The 24,611-nt window shown below is 44.4% G+C and overlaps 1 protein-coding gene across 45 annotated transcripts in view; it reads left to right on the top strand.

Moving 5' to 3' along the window:
* The window catches only part of MICAL2 (microtubule associated monooxygenase, calponin and LIM domain containing 2), a 237,285-nt gene that overhangs the window by 52,687 nt on the left and 159,987 nt on the right, over positions 1-24,611 (top strand). The window lies entirely within an intron of this gene.

Raw genomic sequence — 24,611 nt, 5'->3', positions numbered from 1 at the left:
GCAGATAGTCTGAACATCAAGATTATTGCTAAATAAAGCCAGATACCCCAAGTTAAGGAAATCAGTGCTTTTGTTTGCATGGGAAGATGCAAGAGTCTGGGCTCACAGAAATCATTCCTTTGATATGTACCTCAGCTATCTGGGGCCGGTATCCTGTTTTTATATTCTGAATTCCTCAGCGCTCATTGTAGGGAGTGGCTGCAGTCCTATAGCTGCTAGATGGCAGGTATTCTCCTTTCTGAGTGCCCTTAAGGCTCACGAGCTGGCATTGGAGGGCTGCAGTTGAGGATGACTTGTCACATCCTTGTTTATTGATATGGCAGGAAATATTCCACTCATCAAAGGCATGCTTGATGTTATCCTGTTTCTGCTATTACTACTACCACTACTTCTAGGAGCCATTATTTACCAAGTAGTTTCTCTGGGCCAGGCCCGTTCTGTATGAGGTCTCATTGAACAGTATGGTAGTCCTTTGGGTCACTTAAGAGGTATGGAACCTGCAAAGTCAGTCTCACTTAAGGCCACACAACAAGAAGGCAACCTCCATCTTTCTGATTTTAGGGCTTATGCCCTGAAGTCCCTGGAGCGGCATAATTAGAGTTGTGTTCCTCCGGGAACAAACATTTGAGAAAGATCTCCTGACTTTAATTGACTAAGAAATAGGTCTTTGGTATTTACTACCGTTTCCTCCCTCTCTTTCTCTTCCTCTTCACATCTCTGCATTCTCCACCACCCCATCCCCTTCCTCTGCTCAGGATCACACGTAGGCGACATCAGTGAACCTGTGCCTAGCACATCTCTGATAGCTCTGCATCGCCCATCCCCGAATGGGGAGCCAGAAGTCAAGACTTCCCTGGGGGCTGTCAGCCCTGGGCACTGGTCCAGGCTGTATGTTTAGGTTAAAAGCGAGTGTGCTGTATTTAGACCTCACAGGAGGTAGCTCAGCCAAAGCCCTTGGAATTCTAGTTAGTGCCAATCGTAGACAAGAGGATTGAACTCTCCATAGAGATCAGAACTGTTGTGTTTTTGTTTTGGTGATGCGGAGCTGTTGAGTCCACCGTGGGATACAGCCACTTTCCCTTGCCCTGGGGAAGACAGCTGCCAAGCTCCTCTGAGCCTGGGATGCACAGACTGTACAGGGCGTAGGAGAGCATTTTGTCAGGAGGAAGCAACCCAGTCATTTTAGCCCAGAGCATACTAGCCATCCAGGAAGGGCTTGACCATAACCTGCTAAGCTCCAGCCTGACCCAAGGAGACGAAAGTTTTAAAGAAAGAAGGAGGGGGACCAGTATCCTATGTGCCATCCCTGCCCAGCACCTCCTTTCTAGCTGTTGTAGCTTCATGGTTCATGGTTCACTGGGCAGCTCTTCAGAGTTCTAGGAGTGGGAAGCTTTTAACTTACAAAACATCACCCTTTTTAGTAACCATATATAGTCGTTTCCTTTTTCAAAGGTCCTATGGAAGTTAGGTGGCTAGAGTGCAATATGTTTTCTCAAGGAAGATTTTCAGAGCTCTTATTGTATCAGAAAATGCATCACCCCATACACCCAACAGTTCCTAGCTGTTGGGGACTCTCTTGGGGATCTGAAGACAGACCTTCAGAGGGAGTTGGCCAGCAGCGGGATGGAATAAAGGGGTGACCACCAGGAAGAAGTCCTTCCAAAAATCACTGGATGGTTGCCTAACTTGTCTGGCCAGTCCCTGTTTTACAAGCTTTGATGGCTTGAAGTGGAGGAGTCCCTACGTCTGGTGGTTGGCAGGTCATCAGTGATATCTAAGATATTAAAACAAAGGGAAAGGACTCATGTCTTTCCTTAGTGATGCTGAGTATGAATGGTTCTTGTCCAGGAATTTTTACACTTTTCTCAGGAGGAGGAACAAAGACATCAAATGTGGTGGCCCATCTCATAAAAGCTACCTGTTTCCTGAATTGTAGAAGACCTATTGGAAAACGCACTCAGTGTGTAGAAAAAAGAATTCAAACAAAATATTGCTATTCTTCAGTTTTGTTTGTGGAATTTGAAATTACTCAAATTTAAAATCAATTACTGGACTGTGGAAATAAAGAAAAATGGTTGTGACTATTAGGTGACTTTGTTCGCACATTTCAGAAACTCAAACTAACCTAAACAAAACAGGGAGAGACAAAACATGAACAGGAAGGTCTAGACACTCAAAGTCTTTCCCACCCTCTCTTCTTCCATCTAAATATCTCTTAGATATTTTGCTCTATCTTGGCTCCATTCTTCCCTCCTGCAAACAAGTTTTCTCCATGTGGCTAGCCTCTTATTCATATCTTGGTAGTTCTGTGACTCACAAGACCTTTGTCTTCCTGCTCAATATGGGAAATAAAATCTCAGGCAAGGATTTCAGTTAGCTCACCTTTGGGCCAGTTATTGAGGCCAAAACCAAGGGAGCTGACCGCTGTCTTTGGCAGCCCTTTTAAGCATCACATGATTCACATGAGGGGAGGCACAGGTCCCCAGGGATGGAGGGTGGGACATAGACAAACACTAGGTGTCCTCTACATGATGAGCAACTGCTTGTTTGCATCCTTGGTATGGTCCAGGCCTCTTCACGTTGGATTCACGTGGATGGGTAATGTTCACTCTAAGAGCCTGGGTCTCCTGGTTGTAAGTCAAGCAGAACACAGAACATGGTCTTCCCTCTCTTCCGACATGAACAGACACTGTCTTGCTCACACATCTCACTCAGGTTTATCCCTTGGTGTAGTAGTTGATGCTGAGCATTAACAAAACAATAAGTGACGGGCATTAGCATGCTTGTGGTTCATCATTAATGCTAAGCCATGTAACACAGATGTGTCAGGTACCAGGCATATAGCCAAGCTCCTGCTTAGTCACAGGTAGAGTGGGAATGAATGAAATGCAGCCAGAACTCCCACCTCTGCCCTGATGTGGATGCATCTCAGCACCATATGGAGTGGATCTAGGCCTCAGTGATTCACAAGCATTAATCAGCCCCTAACAGGTGCTATAAGCTCTTTATGCCAGCAGGAGTATGTGTGTGTGTGCATGCATGCGTGCGTGTGTGTGCACATGTGTGCACTAGTGGTGATGGCAAGGAAAGATTGGTGACCAGGGTCTATTTGGAGAAGATAACCTCTGGTTCATATGCCAGGGATAGGGAGGAGGACCAGCAAGGTCCATAGAGCAGTAGTTTAGGTTCCAGTTGCATAATCTAACTTGGGGTTATTGTTCATTATTGATTATTATTTATGAGGGTTGAGCCAAGCACTTAGTAATTCTTTCCCTGGGTGTGATCTGTTTGGATAAGAAATGAGCGAACCAAGGAACAGGCCAAAGAAACTCTTTCAGGACTGATTTTGGCTGTGAATTAGGGTAGTACCCGGATGAAATATCACATCTGATTGTGCTGTTCCTGGGGAAGACAGCCCCCACGAAAGTAAAATACATAATTTGGCCTGGGAGTTACTATCGCCACAAAGACATTGAGTCTGGTCGTTTATTTTATATACGTTTTTAATGCTAGAAGGAAGTTGAAAGAATGTTGTATACAATCTCTGCATTTGACAGATGACAAACCAGGAGGCCCAGGAAGCTGAAGCTGTTTGGTTGAAGCTAGTGGTTGGCATTGCCAGGGTTTGGATTCTGTTTATTGGATTGCTCGTATAGTGTTTGTTTATTCATTCATTAGGTATTTCCTATACCCTATACCTTAGTAAGTGTTTGACAAAGGAGAAGATTTGAAAGAGTAGTGAGAAATGGTTCTCACTTGGGCTTTCTATAGAGGGGACAGAAATGTCATCATTTCTGCTTATTTAATCATTTTTGAGGTAAATGATTATTAAGCAGCTACTATGTGCCAGGTACTTGTCTAGGCACCAGTCAGTCACTTAAGAGCTCTATGTGTTTGGGCAACTTACTTAATTCCTTATTCTCAGTAGCAGCCTTTGTAAAATGAGGATAATGATGCTTCTTCCTTCATGGAGTTTTTGTGAACATTGAATAAGGTAATCTTTGAAAAGTGTTTAGAATGCTGTCTAGTACATGGTTAAGTGATCAGCTAATGTTTAGCCATTATTATTATTATTAATATCCTAAGTGATATGAGAGAGTTGTGTACACTGTTCTGCAGGACTATAGAAGAGCAAGTGATTGGAGTAGTCTGGGAATGCTTCCTGGAAGAAGAGAAATGATTTGTGGTTTGACAGATGAATAGGAGTTTGCCTGGCTTTATTGAAGGAAGAGCTTGAGGGAACGTAAGGCAGAGAAATGTGTTCTGGGAAGAGTGGGTTACTCATGTTATGGGAATGAAGATGCCCATGGGGAGAGGGAAGAGGCAGGGGAGAGCGTGAGAGCGGGATGGATGAATGGCAGGAGACCAGAAGGCCTCCTGGGGCCAGGCTCAGACAGAGGACCTGGAGGGTCATTGAGGATGTGTCGCTGATCCCAATCCAGGGTTCCTTCTCCCACCTTCCAGGGGGTGGCTTGGTAATCACAGGTAACCAGTTCAGACCAGAAGGCATTTATACATCACTGCCATAAAAACACACTTGCAGGAAATGACTCATAGGCTCCTGTCACCAGCAGCCACGGGGCCAGCCTATATAATGAAAACTCTTGGATTATCCTGTGAGAAGGAAATGTCTGTATTTGGGGTCACACCATGCCTTCTGCTCTTGAACATGGCCTTTGCCCATCTTTGTGACTGCACTGACTCCCCAGGGGTGGGTAACCCTGGCCTGGGTAATGCTTGCAGCCCAGCTCATTACAGTGTGGTTCCCTAGCCACCTGAGCAGAGCACAGTAGGAGCAGGGAGGCAGGGAAGGAGAGGTGAAGCTGGGAGGGAAGGCCGCTATCTCACAGCCTAGATAAGCCTATCTGACATTCCCCACTTCTGAAATCACCCACCAGGGCCCTCAAAGCCTGGCTCTGCTGCACTGGCTGGGAATGCCCAGCACTGCTTTGCCTAATACAGGCAGTTGGAGGCGTACCCGACAGAGTAGAGGATGGTCCCTGCACTGTGACCTTCTGTGCTGTATGTGCTGTGCTTAGTTGCTCAGTCATGTGTGACTTTTTTCGACACTATGGACGGTAGCCTTCCAGTCTCCTCTGTCCATGGGGATTTTCCAGGAAAGAATGCAGGAGTGGGTTGCCATGCCCTCTTCCAGGGGATCTTTCCAACCCACGGCTCGAACCCAGGTCTCCCGCATTGCAGGTGGATTCTTTACTGTCTGAGCCACCAGGAAAGTGCTAGTTGAACAAAAAGCTTCCATAAACTCTGTATCTGTCCACTTACCTGCCAGTGGACTATGGCGCTGCCCTAGTAGGCACGTCTGCAAGCCTAGATTACCAATCGAGTTCTGTGAATCACTACACTTGTCACCACGAAGTGTGACACGCACAAAGTGTGCCTCACGAAGTGGGTGGAGTTTGCCTGAGTGCGTGCATTGAACATGCAACGTGAGATTGAGGAAGCCAATTATCCCAACAATATTAAACTGAGATGAAAAAATTCTTTTTTGGCTGTCTTCATAGGAAGTGGTTAGTCTGGGTTCACTGTGGTTCATTTTACAAATACATTTGTAATTAAAGAGTTCTTTGTCTATTTAAGAACTATCTAATTTGTTTTCTTTAATTAAAAAAGAATTGCAGGACTTTCCTGGTAGTCCAGTGGATAATAATGCTCCTGCCAGTGCAGGGGACACAGGTTCGATCCTTGGTCCAGGAGGATGTCACAGAGCAACTAAGCATGTGTACCTGAACTACTGAGCCCATGAGTACCTTCTCTTGTCGCATGCTCTACAGCAAGAGAAGCCATCATGATAAGAAGCCCAGGCATCACAACTAGAGAGTAGCCCTCATTTGCTACAACCAGAGAAAGCCTGCTCGCAGCAACAAAGACTTGAGTGCAGACAAAAATTAATTAAATTTTTAAAAAATACATGCTCATGATAAAAGAAAAATTAATTTAAGCAGGACAAGACAAGAAAATATACTGGGAAAGGAAATACCTTTGCCCAGGCCCCCAGGTCTCCTCCCTAGAGCAACCACTATGCCATTTCCCATGTGCCCTTCCTGAAAGTCTCCATTCATGTGTGAATGCATGCATCCCCCTTCCTCTTATTTAATGGGAAGTTTTTTTTTTTAACATGTTTGTTGTGTACCTTTTTTTTCACTCAAAAAACCATATCTTGGAGATTGTTTTATATCAGTACATGAGGAATCTAACCCTTTTATTACTTTCATGGCTTTTTGTGGCTTCCCTTTTCCAGCTCCATCACAGTTTACTTAATTGCTTAGGTTGTTTCCAGTCTATTGCCATCTCAAACAGTGCTGCAGTATACTTCCCCATATGTACTTTGTATGCACATGAAAGTATGTCTAGGGGATACATTGTGAGAATTTCAGAGTCCTAAGGTGTATGCTGGAGAAGGAAATGGCAACCCACTCCAGTACTCTTGCCTGGAAAATCCCATGGACGGAGGAGCCTGTTAGGCTACAGTCCATGGGGTCGTGAAGAGTCGGACACGACTGAGCGACTTCACTTTCACTTTTCACTTTCATGCATTGGAGAAGGAAATGGCACCCCACTCCAGTACTCTTGCCTGGACAATCCCAGGGATGGGGGAGCCTGGTCTATGGGGTCACACAGAGTCGGACACGACTGAAGCGACTTAGCAGCAGCCGCAGCAGGGTGTGTGCATTGCATTGACATAACATCGCATTGACAATGTTATAGGCATTGTCAAGTTCTTGTCCCTGGAAGTTCTTGCAGTAGACACTCCCAATAGTGCAGGAGAGTGATAGGAAGGGCCCTGATTGAAAAGGGAGCCACAGTGGGATGTTGCCTACTTGGATTTCTTTGGCTTGGTTGAGTGGGTATTGGGATGGACACCCTCTGAATCCTGGGGTCTGGGCTGGGTGGCCTTGAATGGGGTCACTGAGTGAAGAGCAGTCGGTAGCAATATGGTTGGGACCACTGCCACCCCTGTAACAATCACAATGATTTCACAGCTGTTATGTCCAGCATTTGCATGGTGCTTTATAGTTTCATACACATGATTTCATTAAGAAATTTGCTTTGTAAAAGGTGACTGCTCTTTCAAAGAAGAATGAATACTAGAATATGCTTTCCTCTTCAAAATTTCATCAAATAGTGGGAGATTTTAGATCCTTGACCCATGGAGGATCTGTACTCTTAGTGCTGAGCAGGGGCACCTTCCTGGCCTAACTAACTTGTTCTCTTTATGATTCAGTTTAAGCTAGTATCACCTCCAGGGAGCCTGCCCTGACCTCCTTTCTACATCTCCCTTCTCCTATTTCATCCCCAATTGAGTTTGGCGCCCCCACGGGCTCCCGACTCTGGTTCTAGCACCGTCTTGCTGATCAGTGTCCCTCACTGACTGCTTTTCTGGCTCCTTTCTCACCACTGTGAGCTCTCTGACGACAGGAACCAAGACTGGCTCCTCTTTGGGTCTGAAGCACAGCATAGGGTTTGACACAGGGAGGGTGCTCAGGGACTAAATGAATAAACTGTATAGCTCAAAAGGCTTCTTTCTGAAGTAGTACAAATAGCATACTGGGGACTTCCCCAGTGGCTCAGCAGGTAATGAATCCGCCTGCAATGCAGGAGACACAGGAGACTCGGGTTCGACCCCTGGGTTGGGAAGATCCCCTGGAGGAGGAAATGTCAACCCACTCCAGTATTCTTGCCAGAAAAATCCCATGGACAGAGGGGCCTGGTGAGCTACAGTCCATGGAGTCGAAAAGAGTTGGACACGACTGAGCACGCATGCACAAATAGCATGCTATTAACATATAGTTCTCTCTGTAGAACTGTACTGGGTGAGTCCCAGTATTTCCAAGCCCTGATTGTGGGTTTACAGAAGCCAGTACTGGCCAATCTCTTATTTTCTTATTCAAACATCTGTGCAGATTTGCATCTGAGCACCCTCTCCCAGGGGTGTGTGATGAGGACCATAGCTGTGTCGGTGTTTTGACTAGCATCCGGCTGTTCATGGAGCTTTCAAGGAGGATGGGAAAATTAGCCAGTAGGCTTGTCAGGCTGACGGGCTAGGCCTCTTTTTTTCTTGGCAAAAAAAGAAAAACCTCTCAAAGTTCCTGGCCCACCAAGGGTTGCACAAGGCCTTAGGGAATCTCTGGCCAGGATTATCCAAATTAATGTGTACCACTGGGCAAGGCAAGAGGAAGCCATGAAGCAGTTTCACGCTCTGTTTCCCAGACTGGAAGGTGTCCCCTGGCTTCCCTCCTTCCTGCTCATTGAAGGCTCTTGCTCAGCTTTGCTTTTCTTCATAATAAAAAATATCTTGGAGATGAATATATTCCACGGCAAGGGATTTGTCCACTTAAGTGTGAATATATCTGTCTAACTCTTATCAACTAGATGGGGTGCCAGACTGAATTCAGCCTTCCTGCCTTAGGGCAGGTCCAGGGTGATTCATGCTCCCTCTGAATCAGAAATGATTGCATTCAACTGCAGCTCAACTGCAGTGACTTTAAACAAATAGGAGCTTATTTTTTAACCAGATGTCAGGAGAAAGATGGTGACTAAAAATTCAATGGCTATATTCTCTGTGATTCTCTGAGCCAGTGCTGTCCAGTAGAAATATAATGTGAGCTACATATGTGATTTAAAATTTTCTGGTACCTACATTTTAAAAAGTATGAAGAAATGGTGAAGTTTATTTTAATAATATATTTCACTTAATATATCCACTATATTATTGTTTCAGCATGTAGTCAATGTAAAAATTTATTACTGAGATATTTTTAAAATTCTTTTTTTGGTATTAAGTCTCTGAAATTCTGTGTGTTTTACAGCTCAGCTCAATTCAGACTAGCCACATTTGAAATGCTCAATAGCCTCATGTGACTAATGGCTGTTGAATTGGATAGTACAGCTCCAGGCTTTTCCTTATTACTTGTCACCTTGTATTCACAAGATGGCTGCTGCTGTATCTCCAGCCATCATGTCTGCTTTTGAGGCAGGAAGAAGGTAGAAGGGACTGCTGTAGCTGCATACATTGCTTTATCACATAGACAAAAGTGTTTCCAGAAACCCTACTATTAATAAAATGTAAGCTCTATGGGAGCAGGAGTTTCTGTCTGCATAGTCTCTGCTTATTTTCCAGCACCTAGAATAGTAACTAATAAATAGTACATATTTGTCACAGATTGAGTTCTGCAAAAACAGATGCTTAGAAGGTATTTGGAGTGCAAGATGTTCATTAGTAATCAATACCTGTGAAAGGAATGGGGGAGAGGAGCAGGATTGGACAGAAGAAGTCGAACTGTACAAGAGAATCATATGCCTGCGGGTTCAGGCAGCTGTATCTTTTCTTACTTGGCCTTTCAGCCAGTGAGTTTTGCAGGAGACAGGGTTGGGAGGCCATGAAGGCCTCGATTGATATAGGATGGTCAGCTATGAGCTACCAGCCCTCTCTATGACATGTTCAACACATATACCAATACAAATAGTGTATTTTAGAACATATGTAGTTATAGACATAAGGGTTGGAAAACAGAGACATTACTCTGCTGACAAAAGTCCGTATGGTCAAGGCTATGGTCTTCCCAGTGTTCGTGTACGATTGTGAGAGCTGGACCGTAAAGAAGGCAGAACGCCAAAGAATTGATACCTTGAACTGTGGTGCTGGAGAAGACTTCTAAAAGTCCCTAAAGACTCCTAAAAGACAGCAAGGAGATCAAACCAGTCAATCTTAAGGGAGATCAACCCTGTATAATCACTGGAAGGACTGATGCTGAAGCTAAAGCTCCAGTATTTTGGTCATCTGATGCTAACAGACAACTCATTGGAAAAGTCCCTGGTGCTGGGAAAGATTGAGGGCAGAAGGACAAGAGGGCATCAGAGGATGAGATGGCTGTACAGCATCACCAATGCAATGAATATGAACTTGGGCAAATTCCGGGAGATGTTGAAGGACAGGGAGGCCTGGCGTACTGCAGTCCATGGGGTCTCAAAGAGTCGGACATGACTGGGTGACTGAACAACAACAATAATACTTAAGGGGAGTAAGTTATAAATTTAATAGTATATACATGAATTCTTTTATATATTATATATTAAATTATATTACATAAAAAACTATTTACCTTAAACTTCTATGCAGTATCTTGGGAAGAAAACCCAACTGTGTTCTAACTACAGAACCTTCAACAGTGTGGAACATGTTTCCCTGCCACCCGGCATGCCCTGCAACCCCTCTTATGCATCACAATCTCAAGAGAGATAAATATAGGGTAGAAAACTTCACCAATGGATTGTGCATGGGGATTCAGCAGTGGGAGGATTTTTATTCTCAGATCTTTCTCCAGGGAGAGCTGTCTAAATTTGAGGAACATACCTGGGGAAATGCTTTATGTCCAAATCTGTAGAAGTCCAGGAAAGTTTCTTCACCCCTTCTAGTTAGGAAGCCAATGGTTACCACACAGCTGTGCATTGTTCTTTCCGCCTTAAAGCATTCTCTTCCGTTTTCTCCTTCTCTCTTATTCTCTGTTTCCATCTCTCTCTCTGTTTCTCTCTTTGGTATTCCTAATGTTTACCTTTTTGACTGTGGTAAAATATGTATAACATAAAATTTGTCATTTTGATCATTTTAAGTACGTGAATCTGTGGCATTACAATCTTAATGTTATACAACCATCGCCATTTTCTAATTCCAAAATTTTTCACTGCCCCAGATAGAATCTCTGAACTCTTCAGCAATAACTTTCTACTCCCCACTTCCCCCTAGCCCTTGGTAACCTCTAATCTACTTTCTGTCTCTATAAATTTTCCTATTCTATTTGTCTTTTTGTATCTGGCTTATTTCACTTAGCATAATGTTTTCAAGGTTCAGCCAAGTGGTACCAAGTATCAGAACTTTAATCTTTTCTTTTTCTAACTTTAGTAATATCTTTTATTTAATTCAATTTATAAAAATATTCTAAAATGTCTCTATAAAAGTTATTAATAGGATATTTTAGATTTTTGTACTCTGACCTTGAACTCTGATGTATATTTACTCTACTAACATATCTCAGTTTGGATGCTTAATTTTAATCAGAAATACTTAATCCATAGTTAGATTTCATAATATTTACAGTTAAAAAAGTAGATTTACATGTCCAAGTTATTTCAATCGTACTTTGTTTTCCAGTAACTGAATTGAGTTTGGGTTTATTTTTTAACTGTGGTAAAATACATGGCATTAATTTTACTACTTTAATCATTTCTCAGTATACAGCATTTACATTGTCATACAGCCAATACACCATCCAGCTCTCAAATTTTTTTCGTCATCCCAGACTGAAACTCTACATATTAAACAATAATTTCCTTCTCTCCCCTCTCCCCAGCCCCTGGCACTTCCATTCTACTTTCTATCTCTGCAATTTGGCTACTCTGGGTACCTTATGTAAATAGAATCATACATATTTGTCCTTTTGTGATTGGCTTATTTTACTTAGCATAATGTCCTCAGTGTCCATCCATGTTGTAGCACGTGTCAGAATTTCCTTCCTTTTCAAGGCAGAATAATATTTCATTATATGCACATACTACATTTTCTTTATCCATTCGTCCCTCGATGGATACTTGAGTTGTTTCCACCTTTCACCTATTGTGAATGATGCTGCCATGAACCTTGGCATACAGTATCAGCTCAAGTTCCTATTTCCAGTTCTTTGGGGCATATACCTAGGAGCAGAACTACTAGGTTGTATGGTAATTCCGTGTTTATCTTTTTGAGTGTGTGTGTACAAGCATGCTCAATCACTCAGTCATGTCCAACTCTTTGTGACCTCATAGACTGCAGCCTGTCAGACTCCTCTATCCATTGGATTTTCCAGGCAAGAGTACCAAAGTGGGTTGCCATTTCCTACTCCAAGGGAATCTTCCTGGCCCAGGATTGAACCTATATCTCCTGCATTGGCAGGCAGATTCTTTACCAGTGTGCCACATGGGAAGCCCATTTAACTTTTTGAGGAACCATCAAACAATTTCTGCTTATTCTTATTTTAAAATTGCTATCCCTGAGTTAAAAATTTCACATTTATTAATTCATTCAAAAAACCATTTGAAATGCCTACTACATGCCAGGCATCAGGGTTATAGCTGTAAAGAGAACAGATAAAATCCCTGTCCTCTTGGGGTTTACATTCTTCTCTGAGAAAGACAGACAACAAATAAATATATGTAACCTGAGTGTGCATACATGTGTGCATGTGTTGGTGGTGGTAAATGCTATAGAGTAAAAACATGGTGAGGGCAATGTGGGTGCCCCAAGTAGAGTTGGGTTGCTGTTTTATATCGGATGTGCTAGGAAGGCTTCTGTGAGATGGTGACATTTAAGCAGAGACCTGAAGGAAATGAGCATGTGGCTCTTAGAGGAAACAGAGTTCTAGACAAAGGGAACAGTGATGCTGACAAGCAAACGTGCTCGGCATATTCTCAAAACAACAGGGAGACCTTTGTGACTAGAAAGAGTCAGGCTGATGTGGTCAGGCACAGGTCCAGGAAGAGAGTGAGGTGAGGCGGTCCAGATTGCATGGACCTTGTAAAACCCCTGGAGGTGGATGAGCAGAGTCACATGATCCTCATGGAAGGACTTGTGAAACCCTGTAGATGAAGAAAGCAAAGGTGGACTAGAGTCTCTCCCTCTGTGAATAACAGCTATCTCAGGCCCAAGGAATTTATTACATCCTTTGCCCATCCTGTCTTAGAAGAGCTGTCTGCTCTTTCATTACAGACCAGCACATCAGGGACAGGCTGGGACCAGTCTTGCTGCCCAGGCAAGGGCAGACTTGGTGATCCTTTGCCAACAAAGGTCCATATAATCAAAGCTATGGTTTTTCCAGTAGTCATGTATGGATGTGAGAGTTGGACCATAAAGAAGGCTGAGTGCCGAAGAATTGATGGCTTCTAACTGTGGTGCAGGAGAAGACTCCTGAGAGTCTCTTGGACTGAAAGGAGATCAAACCAGTCAATCCTAAAGGAAATCAATCCTGAATATTCATTAGAAGAACTGATGCTGAAGCTGAAGCTCCAATACTTTGGCCACCTGATGCAAAGAGCCAACTCATTAGAAAAGGCCCTGACACTGGGATAGATTGAAGGCAGAAGGAGAAGGGGACAACAGACGATGAGGTGGTTGGATGGCATCATAGACTCAATGAACATGAATTTGAGCAAGCTCTGGGAGATGGTGAAGAACAGGGAAGCCTAGCGTGCTGCAGTCCATGGGATTGCAAAGAGTCAGACACAACTGAGCGACGAAACAACTATTGAAAAGTCTTCCTGGAAGGGAGAAAATCCTCCTGAACATCCACAGCAACTAACACTACCCCAGAAGGAGTAGATTCATTAATTTTGTCTTTCCTCACTCATTTAGTGATTGCTGAGTGCCACTTCTCAGGCAGCAGAGAGGATAGGTGAAGACAGCAGAGAAGGCCCTGCAATTGTGCAGCTTTCCTGATCCAGGAGAGAACAGAAACACACAAAAACAATCTTATCACCTCTTCTTAAGAAGGACATAAATAGGGCAGTATGATAGAGAGAAGCAGGAAGGGTAATTGATTCTAGACAGTGTGTTGTTGTTGTTCAGTCGCTAAGTCGTGTCCTACTGTTTGTGACCCCGTGGGCTGCAGCACACCAGGCTTCCCTGTCCTCCGCTTTCTCCCAGAGTTTGGTCAAGTTCATGTCCATTGAGTCGGTGATGCCATCCAGCCATCTCGTCTTATCTCAAGACAAGGTATTATAGGTGACATTTAAGCTTAGATCTCCAAGTAGGAAGCAGCTAGCTATTCAGAGAGGACAACAAGTGCAAAGGCCCTGAGCTGAGAAAGCTCTTGGCCAGCTGAAAGAGTCAGCAAGGCAGCCAAGAGGGGGCCGGAGGGGAGAGTCTGGAGGGGAGTGTGGTAGGAGGTAAGGTTGGGGGTTGGGTAGACAGGAGATAGATCACTGAAAGGCCTTTCATATAGTCCATTCTAACAAGTTTAGGTTTTATTTCCTCCTTGAATACCAGCTCCACTGCTTGCTAAGTAGTGTGACCTCACCTCTTAGAGCCTCTATTTGTTCATCGGTGAAATGGGAATAATAATAGTTATGTCCTAGGTCTGGGGTGATGATTATACACCAAATGCACATAAAGAATTTAAGTGCCTGGTAGCTGTTAATTGCCTTCTCTCCTTCTCCAAACTATCCTATTGTATTTGTGACACAATTTTTCAGGCATAGTTTTTAAAATCCTCACGCTCTTTCTCCCTTTCTGTAGTACATGCTCAGTGTCCTCCAAGGGCTGTCTCTGACACCTGCTTCTGCTGGATGTGCTTCTTAGGGGAAATCTCAGCTACATTCATCTGTCACCCCTCCCTCCCCCATGAGGGCTACTCTCTACTTTTGTATCTCTGGCCCTACATGTCTCTTGAGACCCATGACCCCACTTAGGTAACTTAAGACATCTTCAGGATGTCCCTTGGGCACCTTTAAACCACACTGACCATCTTCTTTCTGAAACCCGTTTCTCTCCTTCTTTTTCTCTAAATCTTGAAAGCTCAAAACCATACCAATATCTTGGATTCCTGTCTGCTTTCTGCTCCCAGCTGTTGGGTTCTGCTGCACCTTCCTTTGCAATTTTATTCGTATCTGTCCCCTTCTATTTCCATTGACAACACTTTGGTGGAGGTAGCAGTCTCTTACCCAAGTGATGGCATTTGTGTGTCCGAAGACTCTTTTTCCTTTTCCTCCCATCCAGACCAGCTGCCGACCCCCACAGAATTGCCCTTCCAAAACACAGCTCTGATTGTGGCTCTCTGCTCACATTCTCTGCCTTGCACTGCAGTTCCCCCTCCAGCCTGGCTTGATGTCCTGTTTGGTCAACCTGTCTCCTACTTCGTATTCCAGAACTCCCTTCTCACATGCTTCATGCTGGCTATACTCCCTCCTTGCTCTCCCTCACGTCCCCCCCTGCCTCTGGCCGCCTTTGAGCGCTCCAGTCCAGCCTACAGAGCAACCCCTCCTCGGAGACCCTGGTCTCTGTGGCTCCATCAGCTTCCTCCTCCCACCTTCCCCTTGGTAACCCATCCCCAGGGCCACACCTTGGAGTTTGCTTCACCTAAATTCTCCTTTGAAAAGCTCCTCTCTAACTACAGCTCTGAGCGGTTGCTTCTCTCCCTGTGTCATTCTCTCAAAACCAGCTGCCAACCTGGTTTCCACTCTCAGCTAACTCCTTTCTTTTTTTGCCCATTTGTCACCCTAGTCTCCCCTGACCTTCACTTTCTTACTCACTCTGGAGCCTGTGTTCTGTCTTTGCAGTCATGTTCAGCAGCTTCTCAAAGGCATGACTTTAGGCCGGCCTCACCTTGGGAAATCTGACTCTCACTCTGTCCCATTCACAAAGCTGCCAGGTTCCACTGGAGAAAGTAGCAGAGCTCGACCAGCTGATCTTGGTACCAGGTTGTGAGAACTCAGTTTTGAGCATCTTTGTGCTGCCAGGACAGCCTTTTAAGAAAGTCTAGCCAGTTTCTGTCCAAGTTGTCCCCAGCCTTTATCGCCTTCTCTACCCTTCAATCCCTTACCTTTGAGCAGCTGTCCTACTTCTCAGGAAAACTGGTATCATCAGCTCTGTTTCTTCTCTTCTTTTTCCCAACCTAATTTCTGGGCAAGATAATCTCTATACTCCTTGCTCCCTGGCTTCACCTCCCTCTCATTCCCAATTGCTATAACCTGACTTCATTCCACTGTGTCAGTAGAGATGCTTTTTTTGGTGTCATGGGGGCCTCAGAGTTATCCAAGACCATGGTTGCCTTTGCATCCTTGTCTGCTTGGCCTCTTTCTGACACTGGACATGGTAGATCATTATCTCCCTGAAACTCCTCTCCTTAGAGAGACACATAAGTGTGGCCCATGAGCTCTGGTCCTTGAGGGAGGGGAGAATATAGGTTATGCTTCTTTACAAGAAATTGTAAACCTGGGTATTGATAGGTCTAAACTCTCCTGGTTTTTTCATATTTTTTTGGCAAGAAGGCTTTCCATAAAGAGCACATCATTGACCTTTTTCTGCTGCTGAGCTCAGCAACAGGTGGAGTGGCATGGATTTATGATGCCTTCTTGTGCTGCAGGAGCCTCTTGTCTTTTTCCCTTATAGATTTACTCCAGGGCTCCAGATCATATCAAATGACACTGTTCACTAGAGTTTAGCCATACATCACAACACTACAAAGCTTTTCTGCTTGCAAAGCAATTTTGCATCCAGTATCTCATTGGATTCTGACAATAACCCTATGGGGCAATCAGGGCTAGCATGATCAACCGTACTTTACAGATGAGGAAACTAAAGCTTAATTGGGATAAAGGGCTTACCTAGAATTTTACAGGGACAAATGTAAGAATGCAAGAATGTTCAAAACCAGCAGGCCCAGATGTTGTTGCCAGTTGTTTGAGGACTTCAATACAGACAGACAGTGACCCTCAGAAAGATGTAAAATCCATTGTGTCTCCAACCACATAATTTCTTCAATACTTAGTATTGGGTGTTAAGGATACAAGAATGGCTCAGATAATCTTACTTTTATTTTCAAAAGAAATTTTACCTGAAACATTTAAGGTAGACAGCAGCATTACTTAGTATTTATGAATTTATGATTTTAGAACTTCACATTTTAATGTTTGCTTATTAAAAGGGTCTCAGTTAATATGCTGATACCATGAAGCTCTTTTGATGGATGTATTAGTTTGAAATTCAAGTTTAAGTATGGTGTTGTTGTTCAGTCGCTCAGTCGTGTTCGACTGTTTGTGACCCCATGGACTGTAGCATGCCAGGCTTCCCTGTCCTTCACCATCTCCCAGAGCTTGCTCAATTCATGTCCATTGAATTGGTGATACTATCCAATCATCTTGTCCTCTGGCATCCCCTTCTCCTCCTACCCTCAATCTTTCCCAGCATCAGGGTCTTTTCTAATGAAATGGCTCTTCAGATCAAGTGGCTAAGCTTCAGCTTCAGCATCAGTCCTTCTAATGAATATTCAGGATTGATTTCCTTTACAATTGACTGGTTTGACCTCCTTGCAGTCCAAGAGACTCAAGAGCCTTCTCCAACACCACAGCTCAAAAGCATCAATTCTTCAACATTCAGCCTTTTTTATGGTCTAACTCTCACATCTATACATGACTACTGGAAAAACCTTAAGTGTGGTACTCACAGCCTTATATCAGATTTAGCATCTAATTTATTTTGTCTTATTTACACAGATTTAAAATAAGGTTTCAAGTAGAATAGTTTTTTAACAGCTTGTTTTGCAATCTCTCCAATCATAATAATCCAGAAACTTGACATATAGTAGGTAGATACATCCAATTTGCTTTAAGAGTCAACTCTGAAACTGAAATTTTCTAATCTGTAGAATGAAGGTAATATTTACCCTGTTCAAAGAGTTGTAAATAGGAAATGGTTCACCATAACAGGGGGCTGCAACCTTGTAAACCTTCGGCAAATGGTCACTGTTACTGTTCTGCCCTACAGCTTTAAGGGAAGGGTTGACACTGTCCCACATGCTAAGGATTCATAGCAGTGCTTGTGTGGGATGGGTTTTGTTTGTTTTTTGTGGTGACATCCTTTTTCTCTCTTTTTTCCTAGAGCAGTTTTTGGTTCACAGCAGAATTGAAGGAAAGGCATAGAGATTTCCCATTTACTCCCTGCACCCACACACGCATAGCCTCCCCATAATCAATGGTTATCCAAAGTGATTATGACATCATAGCTGCCCAAAGTCTGTAGTTTTCCTTAGGGTTCATTCACAGTGTTATATACTCTATGGGTTCGGGCAAACGTATAAAGTTGTGTATCTCTTTACTGCCCTAAAATTCCTCAGTGCTCCATCCATTCTTCCCGTCTTTCCATGCCACCCCCCTGACTCTCCTGGCAACCACTAAACTTTTTTACTGTCTTCATAGTTTTTTGACATTTTTTTTCAGAAGGTCTTATAGTTGGAATCATATAGTAGGTAGCCTTTTAACATTGGCTTCTTTCACTTAGTGATATCATTTAAGGTGCCTACATACCTTTCCACGGCTTGATAGTTCACTTCTTTTTAGTGCTGAATAATACTCCATTGTCTGGATGTACCACAGTTTATTATGTACCATTCATGTACTGAAGAACATCTTATTTGCTTCCAAGTTTTGCAATGATGAAAAAACTGCTATAAACATTCATATGCAGATTTTTGGACATAAACTTTCTTTTTCTTTGAGTAAATACCAAGGAGCTTGATTGCAGGATTGTATGGTAAGTGTGTGTTTAGTTTTGTAAGAAACTGATAAACTGTCTTTCAAAGTGGCTGTACCCTTTTTCATTCATTCCTATCAGCAATGAATAAGAGTTCCTGTTGCTCCACATGTTCACCAGCATTTGATGTTGTCAGTGTTCTGGATTTTGGCCATTCTGATAGATATGTGTTTGCAATTCCCTGATGACATATGAGGTAGAACATCTTTTCATATGCTTATTTTCCTTCTGTACTGTTTTGAGGTTTTTTAATCTTTAGGAATCTGTGAACTTGGAAAGCAGGGGTGGGGGAAATCCTTATTCTCACTAACCTCTAACTGAAATGTAGCATTTCTCCCATTCATGAGTGTGGTGGCAAACCTATGTTAGGAGTGCCTGTGATTTGTAGAAATCACAGATATTTTCGTTTATCCTTACAGTTGTAGATATCTCAATCTCTGGTTTACACACCACTCTTTGAAAATTATTTAAGGCCTTAGACCTGCAGCTAAGTCTAAGTTCATCATTATTTAATAATATATTATGAGATATGTTAAATGTGTTAACATTTTATCTCATGCATTTAAAGATTGAAAAAGTTTTCATAAGCTTCAGTGGGTTGCCAAAGTAACCCAGGGCATAGACATGGTCAAGGGCCCCTCGTCCGATGTCACAGACCTGGGAACTAGGGACCAAGAGCTGTGTGAGGCCGCCTGTGTGCAGCCAGTGGGAGAAGGGTATGCTAGGAAGAGCCTGGGGCAGGACCTGAGTCAAATCTTTGCTCCTTCATTTAGTTTACAATCCTGGGCCAATTACTTGAGTGGCTTGATTCCCAATGTCCTTATCTGCAAAGCAGAGATATTAAAACATACTTTACTGGCTTTAACAGGCAAAGAATCATTTCTTGCACATTGGAAGTCTTCAAGAACGTAAATTCCCGTCTCCCTTCCTCCTTTTTCTGTTTCCTCTTGTGTGACATGAGAGGTCTCAGTGGAAGGCTTCTCTGAGTTCTCTCTTAAGTTTGTTGTTATCCTGCATCTTATAATCAAGGCAAACCAGGTGGTCCATTGCTATGGAGTCGGAGCTGGTGTCTTCGTGCCCCTGGCACTGCCAGTCTCCATTCCTGGAGCAGCAGGGAGTACCAGCCTCCTCAGACCTTTCTCGCCCTTCCGCTCTCCACCTGGGCTTTCCCTGGCTCCCCTCCAGGCTGAGCTCATGGCTTGGGAATGCGTAGGCTGAGCTGCTCCCTGAGTGCCTGAGAGAGGGCCGTTGGTGTAACGTGTTCTAAGAGCATTCTCTCCACCTCATGTCTGGGACAGCTGATAGCAGACCTGGGAAACCCATTAATCAACATCCTCAGTGGCTCAGCAGACCCCACTTTCCCTGCTTGGCCATCTGTTGTTTCAAGCTGGCTGTTCTTAGATGGAAAAAATGTAGCCTATTGTTGTCTTGGTGAGAAGGTGCTAAGGTGATAAAATGCTTCTCTGTACAGGAAGTTAGGAGTATGGGGGAAAATGGCTCGATGCCATCATGGAACCATATCCTGCTCCTTTTTTTTTTTTTTCCTTACTTAGGCTCTGAATAAAAAAAAGCGTTTGTGGTTCCTGGGTTCAGATGACACGTCCTGTGGTTTTTTTTCTTTGGGTTGTTGAACTGCCCTGGGCCTTGGAACCATGTTCTATTCCAATTCAGTTTTCAGAATAGCTGAAAATATATGGTGTACCTGGCTAATTGCTGCGCTATTCCTTAAGACAATTACTAGAGTCTCGGCCCAGGGGTCCATTTGGAGCACAGGCGGGGAGGACCGTCATCCCTACTCTGCATGTTCTCCTCCCTGTCCCAGACCTGATATGGAGCCTCTACTCCAGTTCTGAGCCCAGAACTAACCACCTCTGCTCTGCCTCGGCCTGCAAGAGAATAGAGATGGAGTTTCTGAGACTGAGCTGAGCCAGTCTGATGTGTCTTGTCCCTTAAATATCACTGGGGAGATTCTGGCTGGGGACTGTTGAGGTGAGAGGGACCTTCCTGACCCAACACATAGGAGAGTGAGGTATACCAAGGGCTCCACTTGATGCCAAGAAGTGAGGTAGTGGTGTGGGTGTGGCGCTGTGCCTGGACAGCATGGTCTTTGAGTTCAGACCAACTTGGGTTTACATCTCAGTTTAGCTGTGTGACCTTCGGCATCTTGCTTAACCTCTCTGGCCCTCCACTTCCTCAGTTGTAAACGGGGGATAATAATAGTACGCAGGTCACAGGGTGATTATGAGACCTACATAAATTAATATATGTAGAGCACTTAGAACAGAGTAAGGTTATTGCCTTGGTCATTATTACTGTTTGTCAGGGTGAACGGAATCTGGACAGTGGGGATGTTTATCCCTGGCTGCCTCCCTGCCCTGAGAGCTGCTTCTTGTTCACCCTTCCCCCAGTGGTTAAGTGTGGGTATCTGTGTTCCAGAGGAGGGAGAGCTCCACTATGGACCCTAACCACTGGCCTTATAGCCCATAGAGACTGCAGAGTTGGTGATCTCGGCTCCTCTGCAATTCCAGCCCAGGAGTGGTGACCTAGGGACGGTGCCAGCCTGCAGTGTGTCTGCAGGGCACCTGGCTCCTGAATGTCCTGCCCTATTGTCTGTCTCAGAGAATGTCTGATATTTGGGTTTTGTGATAAAATTGGCCTCTCTGAGAGGTTTCGCAAATAGATTCCAGACATTGTAGTAAACCAAGCCTTTCTGTATTTAATGAGCTTGGGGGAATGACTTCACAGATTCCTCTCTTCAGTCTGCTGGGGAAGGGGGCCTGGGGTGGTGTTCACTTTGATAGTTAACAGCAACAATGGTAACTAACCCATAGTAGGTTAGTTAGTTGAATTCTGCCATCAAGCCTCAGGGGTTGGTGAGGTTATCTCCCATCTCTCAGCCTCTAGGTGCTCTGAGCCTCTCCAGTTTGCTGAGTCGCCTGAATCTCACTGCCTTAGGAGTTCACACAGCAAGAGGGGAGAATGCGAGGCTTCACATAGTCTAGAGAGTCATCAAAAGACTAATGTCCTTAGGAAGGGCTCCTCACCTACCACCTTCAAGGCACCTCCTGTTTATACAGGCTCACAGCAGTGATTAGCTTCTGTTGAATGCATACATATATTTGGGGTCAGGATGGCAGGTTCTAGAGGCTGGAGATAAAGCAGTGAGCACTCCAGAAATGGTAACTGCTAGAATAAAAACCATTGCTATTATCACATGCTAGAGAGAACAGTGAAGAAATAGCCTCACTTCCCTGGTTCAAGAGAACATTCCCACGTTGCTCACATTCTTTCCCTCTTGTTCTAAGCCTCTCATGCTTCCTTTCCATCCAGATGACAGAGGCTGGTCATCTCTGAACCTCCCGCTGCTGTGCTGGCCAGGGTAGGGGGCAGGGCTGGGGTCTGAGCCTCCTGGCAGCTCTCTGATGGGTGAAAATGTTACAGGTGCTAATTCCATGGATGAGCACATTGAGGCCAGAGGAGACCAGGGCACCAAAGTGCAGGAGCACTGTTGGTCTCAGTGCTAGTTCTTAGTGTTCTTGACTGCACAGCCATGCTCAGTTCTCTCCTTTAAACACACCATATAGTGTGTTTAAAGGAGAAGCTGTGGGACATCTGAGAGCCTGGGAGAGACTGGCATGACACCCCTCCTCCCTGACAGGCTTCCTCTAAACTGCTTCAACCCCAACTGCTTGAACCCCAACCCCCATCTATGGTCATGTTTCTAAAACACCACCAAAGACTTGGAAGCTCTGCGCCTTCTTCAGCATATCCCAGGTGCCTCTAAGGCACATAGTGGGTGCTTAGCACAGGAGCCCTGGAACTAGAAGGTGGACCCAGTGGCTCTGAGTGGGGCCGAAGTTCCTGGCACTGTTAGGGGTTTCCTTTCTTCTTTATTTAGGAGGGAAGTGGAAGTCCTCCAGCCAGCAGCAGGGGGAGGCTCTGCTTCATGGGATTAACTGGGGTCTGTACTTATGCTAGAAGCTGTGGCAAGCAGTGAAGAGGTCTCAAGTGCTTACAAACTGGGTTTTGAAAAACAGACAAGACCTTGCCTACACAGAGGTGAAGCAGAAGTTAGACATGGCTTTTGGAAGATGGGATGGAGGTGGGAGGTATTTAGTTGAATAAGAACTCTGAGACTAGAAAGAACACTGTAGGTAGGTCCATAAGTTTGTCTGGAGGACTGTGTAATGGGAAACACCCAGTCACCTCTACCAGTTGTTAATAATAACAACTATCATTTGTAAAAATGCTTTATAACTTATAAAACTCTCCACATGTACTGCATGTATATGTAAATACTATATATAATCTTCCCCTTTAAGGTTATTGAACATACACACACCTTTCTGCCTGTTACATAGTGGAAAGAACCCAGGTTGGCTTGCAGTCTCTGGGCCTCAGTTTACCTATCTGCAAAATGAAGGTGACAGCCTCGATTGGGAACTTTGGTATAGGATGTGCCTCTCACCAGCTTGGTGCTGTGTTAGAATGTGGAGAACAGGAGCTGGTTGGCTCTGAGAGTGGTAGGCATTCAGGGGTGCCTGGTGTAGTTGATGGGAACCTGGGCATCAGCTAAGGGGATGTTCTCTTCTGGAGCCGCCCACTCAGAAGGGAGCATCTGCCTCTTCCTAGAGGCAGACAGGAGAGGCTCAGGACCCACGGTCCATGGGTAGCTGGGCTGTGTACCCAGGCTGCCCTCTTATACCTCCTCAAGGTGATCTGATGGGGTCCGTAAATTTTACTGCTATGGTAATTCTCATCAAGTGGAGCCACTGAGGGGTGAGTAGTGATATTCCTCAGAGCATGTGAGAGACCAGTGATAACCAATGCACAACCCTGACTCTAAGGTAGAGATGGACAACACTTCCCTGCTCTCCGCCCTTTTGCTCTCCTCCGCGGGGGGGGGGGGCGGGGGGGGGGGAGCCTTTGTATTCCTCTGTCCCATTCCTGCTCCATTTATCTTCTTCCTTCCTCTCTTTAACCCCATGGAGCTGTTTGCTTTATCATTGCAAAGAGTTTTTTGTTTCTTGTTCCATGTATAAAACATTAATGAGCTAGCTGTTTTCATATTCAAGAAGGGACCATCTCTAAATCTTACTTTTGAATTACATGCTTCAGGTTTTTTTTACTTTTTATTTTCTTTAAATAATTAGTGACGCTCCTGGCCCTGGCCCTTTCTAGCAGTGTGGTCCTGTGTCTCCGTCCATACAGTGGGGATGGTAATGTCCTTCTCAGGATAGCAGTGGCCTGTTGAGTGAATAAATGAAGTCTAGACAGCCACGAGCCCTCAGCCCTTCCATTTGAATTGCCCCCAAAGATATGTTGATCATTACTGAGTGGTTCCAGGCAAGAGCCTTGGTTTTTCTGCATCTGACTGAAGACTGACTCAGACGCTGTGGTTTAGAGGGCTTTGTTTCAGCGGTTACTTGGGCTGGAATCAGCCCTGTGTCAGCAGCTGCTGGTAGAGATGACTGGGCGTTTCTGATTTCAGATGAGTTGTCTGTCTCTGTCTTACTCCTCCAGCGGCTGCCTCCCTGGAAGCCAGTAACTCCCATTGTCCGCGTGGGTGGGCTTCCCAGGACCCCCTCCCTGGGTTCTCTCTTGTTCCCTTCCACCTCTCTTAAACAGGTGTCTGCCTCCGTGCCCACTTGCCCCACCCCATCCCATGGAGTAGGTGGGTTGCTGGTGGGCAGGGACACTTCTCAGAGGCAAAAAAGGAAAAGCTTGAGCTGCCAGCATCTGCATTATGCCCTCTGACCACTGTTCAGTGTTGCCTTTGGTCCCTCTGTCTCCACCGTTCATAAATGTGGGTGAGGGAGCCTCTTTTTTCCTCTAGATCTGTGTCGTCCAGTATGGCGTGCCACTAGCCACAAGGCTCAGGCACTTGAAATGTGGCAAGTATGAACTGAAAAGTGCTCTAAGTGTAAAATATGCACCTGATTTCAAAGGCTGAGTATGGAAAAAAAAAGATTCTATAATAACTTATTGTTGCTTTTTATATGAATTACATATTGAAATGATAACATTTTAGACATATTGAACTAAATTACAGTATTAAAATTAATTTTATCTTTTTCAAAAAAAGTGTGGCTACCTGAAAATTTAAAATTACATGCATGGCTTACATTATATTTCTGTTGCAGTGGTTCTTAACTGGTGGCGATTTTGCCTCCTCTCTAATTGTTTAGCAATATTTAGAGACATTTTTGATTGTTATGCTCAAGGGGAAGGGGGATCTAGTTGGGAGAGGCCAGGAATGCTGCTGAACAGCCTGCAATTCATAGGACAGGTACCCACCCCCCAACTATAAAATAAATGA

The sequence above is a fragment of the Giraffa tippelskirchi genome, chromosome 11, assembly GCF_054371585.1.
Source record: "Giraffa tippelskirchi isolate mGirTip1 chromosome 11, T2T-mGirTip1v1.2.pri, whole genome shotgun sequence".
Taxonomy (NCBI): Eukaryota; Metazoa; Chordata; class Mammalia; order Artiodactyla; family Giraffidae; genus Giraffa; species Giraffa tippelskirchi.
The sequence above is the reverse complement of the archived record's forward strand: the minus strand, read 5'-3'. Positions and strand labels throughout refer to the sequence as shown.